Source organism: Colobus angolensis, unplaced genomic scaffold (genome assembly GCF_000951035.1).
Source record: "Colobus angolensis palliatus isolate OR3802 unplaced genomic scaffold, Cang.pa_1.0 Scaffold244, whole genome shotgun sequence".
Taxonomy (NCBI): Eukaryota; Metazoa; Chordata; class Mammalia; order Primates; family Cercopithecidae; genus Colobus; species Colobus angolensis.
Window position 1 is genome coordinate 2,046,214 of NW_012115644.1, and position 10,739 is coordinate 2,056,952.

At 42.5% G+C, this 10,739-nt stretch overlaps 1 protein-coding gene across 1 annotated transcript in view; it reads left to right on the top strand.

Moving 5' to 3' along the window:
• The first annotated feature begins 207 nt into the window (after positions 1 to 207).
• SGMS2 (sphingomyelin synthase 2) overlaps positions 208 to 10,739 on the top strand; it is an 88,465-nt gene continuing 77,933 nt past the window's right edge. Inside the window, exon 1 of the mRNA XM_011945723.1 lies at positions 208 to 438. The gene's annotated coding sequence lies outside the window, so the exon portion shown is untranslated. The remainder of the gene's footprint in view (positions 439 to 10,739) is intronic.

The window sequence follows — 10,739 nt, forward strand, 5'->3', positions numbered from 1 at the left end:
AACCTTGCCAGGCAGCGCTGGAGGTTTGGAAACCCACCTCTTTGACCTAGGCCCGGTCAACACCGGTCAACCCTCTGAATCAACGCTGGCGCTCCCAAGCCCACTACACGGAAGCAGTTTCCGAAACAGGCGGGGTGCGGGGGTGGGGGATCCCGTTCCAGCCCCACCCCTGAAAGTTGCTGGGAGTGGCACCCAAAGAACTTTCCCAGATTGATCTCTGTTGCCGCTCGGGGAGGTCAGTTCCAGGCCCTCAGCCTTTCGGCCGGGAGCCAAACTGCCCTGCCTGCCAAGCCCCTCCTTCTCTGCACCTTAAACAGCCGCGAGGGGAGAGTCGGCTGGGATTTTCTTCTTAAGAAGTCGCGCAGGTTTTTCGAGCTCCACTCTGCGCCTGGAGAGCCACGGCAGCAGGAACAGGCACTGCTGCCACCGGGCCGACGGGTGAGTCACTGTTTGGAAATGGAGTGGGCGGGCGAGGGTGTGAGAGAATGAATGATGTCAGGAGCGCGCTGGGCGCAGGGTGCAGGGAGCGGGCCGCGCGCGGCGGGCGGGGAGAGCGGGCGCGGGGCCGCGGTCAACACTGAGCGCCGCGCCGTGGGTTGAGTGGGGCGGGGAGACCCAGCCCTCGGCGCGCACTGAGCCGCCTTCGGCCGGTCGGAGCCTGGCCGGTGCTGCAGCGCCGCCGAGTGCGGCCTCGGAGGCGGCGGCCGCGGGAGGGACCTGGAGAGCTGCTTCCCCTAGTCAGGCCGCGGCGTGGGAGGGCGAGACCCCGAGCAAACTTTCTAGCGGCTTCGGCCCGGGGGTGGTGACGCCCGGACCTGGCCGCGGCGGCTGCGGCAGCGGGCTCCATCCCGTGGCAGATCCCCTTCCCGGGAGCAAGTGCCTTCAGCTGGGAGTGTCTGGAGCCCCGGCAACCAGCGGGTAAGGAGCGCGCGGAGGGGCCAGGAGGAGGATGGGCTGGGGAGCGGCGAGTCCTCCGAAGCGCGGGAGGGGAAAGGTGGATTGCGAAGCGGGGACGTGGCTCTAATCCGGCCCCCACCCTCCCCGCCCAGGGCATCCTTCCTCGATTTTGTGGTCTGGTGGAGAGATGTGTGCCTTAGTCTCCTTCCTCGGAGCAGTCAGCGCATTCATTTGCAACCCATTTCGGGTACCTTGGTCCTGGCGTTGAAAGGGCACAGGTTATAAACCACAGATTGTCCAGAACCACTCTGGAGGTCAGGGCTGAAGTTCAGGTGGTCAGGTGGTGGAGGAGGGACTGTGTGTGTGTGTGTGTGTGTGGTTTGCTTTCCTTTTTTTTTTTTTTCTTTTTTGAGAGGCACTTACTGATGATGTGTGAACAGTAACAGCCCAGCTCTTGGGCAGCCCACACCGAAACCCTTCAACGTGTGGCATTTCAGAGCTGCTCCCCTTAGGGAGGGGAAGACTTGGTTTCTCAGCGAAAATAAGGGGCAGTGAACCCCTGTCAACATCCAGTCAGCAGTATGGATAATCATTTCTTATCCGCGGCTTGAAACCAACTCAAAATGTTATGTCCTGTAGTCTTTTTTATTAATGTTGCCATTCCTCTATTTCAAGTCTTGCGTGCTCTAAAATGACCTTAAAATCATTTTGACGTGTGTTATGTTTTGAAGACATTCAGCTGTTTAGTGTCACTGGATTGGGCGTGGATTTTGAATCTGTACCTAACTTTTCAAATGCTTGGTTTCATTTCCAGTCTTCTGTGTTAACGGTGGGTGCTCAGGTACATTAAACATACTGAACCAGTAAAATGGGATTATTTCTACTTCAGATAATAAAGTGGATTAAATAAGGATTAATAATGAGGATAATAATGAGGATTAAAGCGCAAAAGACCTCTCATAATGTCTGGTACAAAGCAGACCCCAACAAATTGTAGCTGTTTATATATAAATAATAGTATGTTCCAGCTGGCTTAGCTAATAACCAATTAATTTCCACAGAATATCCTTCTTATAAGCCTGGTGAGCCGAGGGTTAGCGTGTGAAATGCTGTGGCAAGTTCTTTAGATTGGGAAGTGATGTTTTCAGCAAGTTAAACATTTTAGTACGGATACCTGAGAAGGTTATGGTTTTCATCCTGTGTCATGGGAACTGCCATTTACTGTTTAAACAATGTCAGAGCAATGGCTGAAAGTGACAACCTGGAATTTACAGGAAGAATGTGTAGGCAGCAAACTTTACCTTGACCTTTTTTTTTTTTCTCTCTAAAGAAGCAGTGCAAGCAGTGCAAAATGTCCTCTTTATGGCCCTTTCCTTGGTCTTCTGAAATTCTTACTTCACAATAGTCTGGTTGAAGTGGTTTTGTTTTTTGTTTTTTGTTTTTTGGGGTTTTTTTTTTTTACAAGTTAATGTTTAATTTGGTTCGTTTGGTTTCATTTTTAAGTAAAGCTGGTTGACTTGTGAATCTAGAGGGAAGCACTTGGACGCCTTGAGGTGGCTGCACCCTGTTCTGAGTTTCTCCCCTTCCAGAATCTTGTAAAAGCCCTAGGAAATGTTTGGAAGAAACTTTAGCACTGTGCACGTGTTTTTGAAGACATGTGCTCCTACCATAACTATAACAACTTACAGGGTGGAAGATCTGGGAGCTGTGTTACCAGCGTAGCGTGTAGTGAGATCATGGACATGGGAGTCCAGGAGACCTAAGGCTCTCTGAGAAGCTGTGTTCCTTTGAGCAAGTTTACTTAAGCTCTTTGAGACTTTTGTGGGACTTTAAACAAAATATAGGGAAAAAATAGAAATAATCTTAGAACTATTAAAATAGACAATGGAATACCAGTGAGAACTTTCTTTTAAAGTGATACTTTGAGGTGAAATGTTTCTTTTTTGCAGGAATAATTACTGAGAGTTTTGGACAGTTTTAGACTAAACAATTACTTATTCACCTTTAGCGCATTGTCTCAATGGAGAAACTGAAGGCTTTGTCTTGAACTACTAGTACCAGATATTTATTTGCTGAACCTTTAGTATGCAACAACTACATAACAGCCACCGTGCTAGGGGCTAGCCATGCTAACGAAGGAGATAGTTGCTACCACAAGGCTTACAGTCCAGTAGAGACCTCAGGCTGTGATTATCAAGAGGGGGAAAAAGGAGTCAAAAAAGGAGAGTGCTGGGGACTTGGGAAGAGACAAGAAGTGATTAGGCTGTCATAGGCTGCCTCCCACTGATAATAGGAGATCTGGTGGCATTCTGAATGGTCTTGAATAGGGGCTCATAAATTCTTTATGAGGCTGAATAATAAAAGTATGCCTTCTTGCTTTACCCAGTAAAATATTATGGACAAGTGATAGCTCTTCGGTTTAAATAATTTTAAATATTCAAAGCAAGCTTGTTTAAATGAAATCTGAAGGGTCAGCTCAGCTCAACTAAGATATATTTGCTGTGTGACTGGACACAGTGGCTCATGCCTGTAATTCCAGCACTTTGGGAGGCTGAGGCAGGCAGATCCCTTGACGTCAGAAGTTCAAGAGCAGCCTGGCCAATATGGTGAAACTCCATCTCTACTAAAAATACAAAGATTAGCCGGGCATGTTGGTGCTCGCCTGTAGTCCCAGATACTCGGGAGGCTGACGCAGGAGAATCACTTGAACCCGGGAGGTGGAGGCTGCAGTGAGCTAAGATTCCATCACTGCACTCCAGCCTGGGCGACAGAGCTCGACTCTGTCTCAAAACAAAACAAAAAAAGATTTACTTGCTGTGAACAAAACACTGGTAGATTTTTAAGAGGATTATCAGTGTATGAGTATTCCAATTTATTAGTTTTCCCCATATTATAAGTAATGTGTTACTTATGGAAATTTATAAGTATAGGCAAAACAAATCAGCCATAATCTCACCACCCAGAAAATCATTTAACATTTATATCTGCCCCCTCTTGATAACGTCTCTACTGGGCTGTAAGCCTTGTGTAGCAACTATCCCCTTCGTTTTTGCCCCTATGCACAGATAACACAAACAGCTAACAAGTATTGATCTTACTATGGGCCAGGCAACGTGACAGTTGCTTTATATATCAAATCTCTTGTAATCCCCACTCCAATCCGGTGAGGTAGGTACTCTTATTATCTTCTCTTACTGAGGATAAAACTGTTTTAGGGAAATTAAGTAACGTTCCTGAAGTAGCACAGCTGAAATTTATCTCTACAAAAATGGGTTCATTCTCTGTGTTCCAACTTAGGTTTTCTCTCCTCATCCAAACATGGACAACTGTGTGTCACTAACATACTCTTACACAGCATCATTTTTAGTTTTCTGTTACGTGGCTGTGTCTCAAGCAATCCCCAACTGCTGAACACTTAGTTTGCTTCTAGTGTTCACTATTTTAAGCAGCTCTGCATTAAGACTTTATGACAGTCTCTACTGGGCTGTAAGCCTTGTGTAGCAACTATCCCCTTCGTTTTTGCCCCTATGCACAGATAACACAAACAGCTAACAAGTATTGATCTTACTATGGGCCAGGCAACGTGACAGTTGATTATTTCAGTTATTTTGCATTTTTAAAAGTGAAACATAATGTTTAATTTAGCTGCCTTTTTTTTCTAAACTGTATTCGGAATTAGAGAACTGTTCCCTGTCTCTTTAATTTAAAATTCCAGAATCCTAATTTCTGAGTTCCTTCAGCGTGTCTCATAAGACTTCAGCAATAGGATCAACTTTCTCTGTGGAGCCGCACAGTGGATCAGTAGCTCATTATGCAAGGAATTTATCTGTTGAAAAGGGAACATACAAACTTTCTTAAAGTACTGTTTGCGTTTGTTATTTTTTATTAGCCATGAAGCTAAATGTCTTTTGTGGGGAGGTATAGCAGAATGGAGGGCTGCTAATTTTGCCGAGGAGCTCTCTGAAGGACTTTCTACTTCTACAGTTTGATGAAGCATTAGAATCCAGTGAGATAGATGAATGACTTTCAGGTGTTGCATTTAGCAGCCTTATCACTAGCTTTAGAATAAGTTCCATCAATTTTAAATAGGTCACCTGTTTTTTAAAACGTTACACATTTGTTTGAAATTTTGGGGCTGATTTAATCAAAGCGTGAGAAATTTCCGTTAGTTTATTTTCGTTATAAATATAAAGCATTTCTTGAAACATTCTGAAGTTTTACAATAATATCACATCTTTGCTACTCTGAGTCAAAATTTTAGTTTTTCCTTCGGTTTTCTATTTTGATTTCCAGTGTTAATTTATCTTTAAGGTTTTGATAAAGGATGTTAGAATATGAGTAGTGTTCATTTCAGCCACTTCATACGGATACCCAGATCGGTTCACTTTATTAATTTCTAACAATGACTTGTAATTCAAAGCAAAGTTTAAAGAAACAGCTAATAGAATTAAAGTCAAATCAGATGAGTTATTTTATAATTGGTTTTCCCTCTATTGACAAACTCCTATACAATTTGAAATTCAGCCTTATAATTTTGTGTTTATATTTATTTAAATTGATATCTCGCTTAAAACCTTCAAACTAAACTTGTGCACATTTTTTTAAAGAAGAAACTTTGAGTTGTTACTTTTATAAGTACAGTCTTTTCTTTCACTATACCCCTATTTACTATTTATATTATTATTATTTTACTTTTTAAAATTGAGACAGAGTGTTGCTATGCTGCCCAGGTTGGTCTTGAATACCTGAACTCAAGCAATCCTCCCACCTCAGCCTTCCAAAGTGCTTGAATAACAGGCATGAGCCACCCTACTCAGCCACACAATTCCTTTATTTTTCCTTCCAGCTTTTATTGTGGGTGTGCAGGTTTGTTACATGGGTAAATTGTGTGTCACAGGGGTTTGATGTACATATTATTTTGTTACTCAGATAGTATAGTAACTGATAGGTAGTTTTTCAGTCTTCACCCTCCTCCCACCCTGAAGTAGGCCCCCATGTCTGTTGTTCCCTTCTTAGGGTCCATGTGTACTCAGTGTTTAGCTCCCACTTATAAGTGAGAACATTCAGTATTTGGTTTTCCGTTCCTGCATTAATTCACTTAGGATAATGGCCTCCAGCTACGTGCATGTTGCCGTACAGGACACGATTTCATTCATTTTTATGACTGCATAGTATTCCATGGTATGTATGTACCACATTTTCATTACCCAGTCCACTGTTGATGGGCATCTGGGTTGATTCCATGTGTTTGCTGTTGTGAATAGTGCTGTGATGAACATATGTGTGCATATATCTTTATGGTAGAATGATTTTTATTCTTTTGGGTCTATATCTAGTAATAACATTGCTGGGTCAAATGGTAGTTCTGTTTTCAGTTATTTGAGAAATCTCTAAACCGCTTTCCACAGTAATTAGCTGAGCTAATTTACATTCCCACTAGCAGTATGTAAGTGTTCCCTTTTCTCTGCAACCTTGCCAGCATGTTTTTTGACTTTTTAATAATAGCCATTCTGACTAGTGTGAGATGGTATCTATTGTGGTTTTGATTTGCATTTCTCTAGTAATTAATGATGGTGAGCATTTTTTCATATGCTTTTTGGCTGTGTGTATGTTGTCTTTTGAGAAGTGTCAGTTTGTGGCTTTGCCCATTTTTTAATGGGTTTTTTTTTTTTTTTTTGCTTGTATATTTAAGTTCCTCATAGATTCTAGGTATTAGACCTTAGATAGCATCCTGTTTCCAAACAGAGGTGGAGACCGTTCAGGAAGACTTGCAGCATTAGTTGAATGTGAAGTTCAGTCTTTGAAACAGAGAGAGGTCAATTGTGTGGATTCTCCAAGCTTCCCCAGACACAGAAGATGGAGTTAGTGTTGATAAATAGTGGTGGTTAAATAATGATACTGTAAATACTAGTGAAGATTAAATGAACTGCTATCTTCATCTTCAGACAGCTCTGCAAAAATGGAAATTCTATCCACTCTGGAGGTATAGAAACAATTAGGAAAGTGTTTAAAGGTGAAACAAGGCAAAAGTAACCTTAAAGTAGCCAAGGGTACAGAGCCAGTGGGAAGTGGAGCAGGGATTTGAGGGCAGGCCCAAATGATTCTAATGCCATACACTTCCCAGTACCCTACATAGCTTTCTGTCTTCACTAGCTTCAGTGATATATTGGGTTTTGAGAGACATAGTTTGATATAGGACTGTATGTGTACGTTCTCCTGGAACATTTCTCTGGTCTGTGCTGCCTTAAGATCATGAAATTATGCCAGAGGTGAACCCTGACAGGCTTAGGCGGGCTTGGACTTGAGTCACAGCACTGCTGCTCACCACTAGATGCCCTGGAGCAGCTTCCACAGGTGAACCTCTATTTCCTGGCTGCATAACGGGAGTAAAATAATATTTACCCCATAAAGTGACTATACGAATTACATGGCTCCCTGTGTGTAAAACATTGAGAGTAATGCCTGCTTCACAGGAAATATTCAAGGGCTCAGCAATCGTTATTTTCTGTATATAAGCTGCACTTCTAACTTTTAAAACAGAGTTCAGTCCTATTGTGTCAAATGGAACCATTCTTTCTCGTTAAGGTAGCATGTTTCTTTTGGAATATCCACATTCATGTGTTACATCTTGGCTGTGCTAATAGGAGCTGGAACCTGTCCCGTATTTTTCCCTGCCCCCTTTCCTTTGGGGTTAAAATAAAATGATTGAAGTTCGTTGTACACTGCCATTGAATTCAAGAACTTTCATAAGAAGTGTATAACATCAGCTGTGAATGCTGAAAAGCTTTTGAAGCCACAGTCACAATATGCCTGCCCTCTTAGCAGATGCTGGTAGCGGTAGTCTAGCACAACTGGTACTGTCCCTCACAGAGCTTAGGCTTCTGGGGAGTATTGTACCATGAACACCACTGTCCCAGAAAGTGCCTGGGCCACTAAGAATCACAAACCCTACTGTCCTCGCCAATGCTGTGCGTCTTTCTTTAGGAGGCCCTGAGACAGTTTATTTAACACAGCTGCTACTGTCTTCTGACATTTGCATTTGTTCAGCGAGTTGTTGAACCACCCAGTTATTACTACCCCAGTAATTGCTACCAAACTTTAATAGCAACAAAGTGTATTGTTTTGGTTAGTGTAATATACCACTTATTCTGCATGAATGTCATTGAATATATTTACATATATATAAAATATATGCCATATGCTAAATTAGCTAGGGCTGAGAAGTTTGCTCCCTTGAAACATAGTTTGATTGGCAAGTTATAAGCAGCAAGCAGGCGCATTTAAAAGTTTATTTAACAAATACTTATTTTCACTATGTGTCAGGGTTTGTTCTAAGTACTTAAAACTGTTACTCATTTACTCCTGAAATTGGCTTTAAGGATCCCTACTTGAGACACAGAGAGGTTAAGCCACTTACTTAAGGCCACACAGGTGGTAAATAGTTGAATTAGATTTTGAAAGCAGGCAGCCTTACTGCAGAGTCTAATCAGTGCACTGTTGCTTGTGGAATCTAACATGTTTCTCACAGTTTGGGCCCTATTTGTGTCCTTGTATATGCAATTTTTCCAAAGAAAAAATTGCACCTGTTCAAACATATGATCAACTCCGTGATTTACCATGTGGAGGATTACAATTAGATTATGTATTTCAATATTGATATTGAAAGACATTGATAGACTGGGCACTGTGGCTCACACCTATAGTCCTAGCACTTTGGGAGGCCAAGGTGGGTGGATGGCTTGAGTCCAGGAGTTTGAGACTAGCCCAGGCAACATGATGCAACCCCTCCTCTACAAAAAAAACACAAAAATTAGCCGGGCCTGGTGGTGCATACCTGAAGTCCCAGCTGTTTGGGAGGCAGAGGTGGTAGGATTGCTTTATCCTGGGAGGCTGAGACTGCAGTGAGCTGAGATTGCGCCACTGCACTCCAACCTGGGCGACAGAGCAAGATCCTTTCTCAAAAAAAGAAAAAAGACGTTGATACTAATTTTCACTATGGTGTTATCAAGCATTTCTCTGTAAAAGCTGAGTGCATGGTCGACCCTGGTGATGGTCTGGGAAGGAAGCATGCATTCTCCCATTCCCCACTGAGCACACACAGCTAAGCAAGATGAGCAGCAATCTCGGGTCTCTTGTCCTAACAGCATTCGTTTTATTTTTTTAGCTTTAGGGTTTTCATTTGTTGTAAATTAAAATAGTTAAAAATCTTTATTGGAAGGGAGTAGCTTGTACACTTGTGGTTTCTTTGTTTTCTGATTACTGTTAGAGATGGTAGTAAGCAAAATAATGGCTCTCCAAAGATGTTCACATCTTAATTCCCAGAACCTATGAATCTGTTATGGTATATAGCTTGAACATTCCTAATCCGAAAATCGAAAATGCTCCAAGATCTGAAACTTTTTGAGTGCCAGTGTGACACCGTAAATGAAAAATTGCACACCTAATGTCACATGATGGGTCATAGTTAAAACAGTCAAAACTTTGTTTCATGCACAGAATTATTTAAAACATACAAAATTACCTTCAATCTGCGTGTATAAGATGTATATGAAAAATAATGAGAATACTCCAAAATTAAAAAAATCCAAAACACTGCTGGTCCCAAGCATTTCAGATAAGGAATTCTCACTCATCCTGCATAGAAGGGGGAATTCGGGTTGCAGATGGAGTTAAGGGTGCTGACCAGCTGATGCTGATATTAACATTATCCTGGATCATCTGGGTGAGCCCAGTGTAATCACAGGGATCTTTGAGTGGAAAAGGGAAGCAGAAGAGTCACAGCAGGAGAGTTGACATTATTGGAAAAACTCAAACATCCATTGCTGGCTTTGAAAATGGAAGGAGGCCACAAGCCAAGGAATGCACACAGTCTCCAGAAGCTGGAGGAAGCAAGGAAATGAGCTCTCCCATGGAGCCTCCAGAAAGGAGTACAGTCCTTCTGACACTGTGATGTTTAGCTCAGAGGGATCCATTTGGGACTTCTGACCTCCAGAACTGTAGGAGAAAAAATATGTGTTCTTTTAAGCCACTGACTTTGTGGTAACTTGATAGAGCAGCAGTAGAAACAAATACAGAGCAATCTGTGTTTTGATTTGTTCCTTATGCCAGTCCTAGGAGAGGGCTGCCTGATCTCATGATTTATTGCAGACACATTAAGAATAGCAAGGTTTACATTTTGAGGGCTGTTTTATTTTACATGTAAAATTAACCACTTTGTGGGAGGGAGAGTTAACTTTTGACAATTCTATGTATTTCTATACCTAGCAATTATTTAAAATGACAGTACCAAGGTTTCCAGGAAAAAAGTGTCTTAGTGATTCTGGAGCAGGTAGAGCCACTTGAGCCTTTTTTGTCAGAGTTGCCTAACAGGAATGTGCCTCTGCATCCCGAGTAGTTGTGTCATGCCTTTGCATTTGTTTAGGGTGAAATGATAGTCCCAGCATGGTGATACTGGGATGCTGGAGATTATCACTTAATTTTTACTCCAAGTTCCTTTTAATTTTTAAAGATCTTGTATTTTCTCTATTTGCCTAGCAATGTTATTATGAAGTCCCAGAGAACAACAGCTGTAAACAAAAGGTGGGATCATTCATTGGGTCATCTATTGTAAGTACGCAGAGGGCTATAGACTTTCAGAGTAGACAGTATCTAAGAATCATAGTGTCAGCTTCTGAAAGTAAAAAGAACAAGAGGCTGGGCCCAGTTGCTCATGCCTGTAATACCAGTGCTTTGGAAGGCCAAGGTGAGAGGATCACTTAAGGCCAGGAGTTTGAGACCAGTCTGGGCAACATAGCCAGGCCTCCATCCCTATGCCGCCCCTCCCCTGCCTCCCCACCACCGGG